This window comes from Taudactylus pleione, unplaced genomic scaffold, assembly GCF_031769625.1.
Source record: "Taudactylus pleione unplaced genomic scaffold, aTauple2 ptg000309l, whole genome shotgun sequence".
Classification (NCBI taxonomy): domain Eukaryota; kingdom Metazoa; phylum Chordata; class Amphibia; order Anura; family Myobatrachidae; genus Taudactylus; species Taudactylus pleione.
This window is the reverse complement of record NW_028284710.1, coordinates 8,012,244-8,012,995: the sequence shown is the minus strand read 5'-3', so window position 1 is coordinate 8,012,995 and position 752 is coordinate 8,012,244. Positions and strand designations below refer to the sequence as shown.

At 39.1% G+C, this 752-nt stretch overlaps 1 pseudogene; it reads left to right on the top strand.

Annotated features, from left to right (window-relative positions):
* Positions 1-220: 220 nt before the first annotated feature.
* On the top strand, positions 221-339 carry LOC148511398 (5S ribosomal RNA; annotated as a pseudogene).
* The last annotated feature ends 413 nt before the right edge of the window (positions 340-752 follow it).

Below are 752 nucleotides of genomic sequence, written 5' to 3'. Positions count from 1 at the left end.
TGAACTATTTTCCTCCACGGCTTCCATTACTCATCAGAAGAAGCTTTTCGGCCATCGAATATTATACTTTTGTACATTTTAGTAGTTTTTGAACTGGTGGTGCTTTTTCCGCATATGCGGTTTGATATGTCCATAGAAGGTGGGTCACCTCCCACAGGCAAGTGGTTGGGAGCCCATATACCCTCGCAGCCTCCCTATTGTACCCAGTCATGTTTATACAGGTTACAGTCAAACTATACTGGTTATGCCCAATCTCGGCTGATCTTGGCAGCCAAGCAGTACTGGGCCCAATCAGTATTAGGATGGGTGACCTCCTAAGAAGATTGGGTACTGTAATGTAGGTTTATACACCTGAGATGGGGATATACTGTAAGAGTTGGCAAATAGTGGTCAAACAGCATACAATATTCCTATGTGATTCTAACTTTTTTTTTTTGTTTTAACAGCCATCCAGAGAAGCGACCACATCATAATTTTTTGAACATTTCCACCTGACTTTGGAAAGTATACAGTCAAAGGGTGGTTTACTTTGTTTCTCTCTTGTGCATTTTTTGCTCACGCTTATTTATATATATTTTTTGATGTGGGTGTGGAGTTACATGTTCTCTCTTCCATTTTTTTCCCCACATTTTTTTTCCATTTTTTTCTTCTGAGGATCTTTTGTTATCATGTTTATCCATCTATTAGGGGTATCTTTATCACCTTTATTTGAATCCTTACACCATGGTGCTTGCTATTTCAACATGACAGTA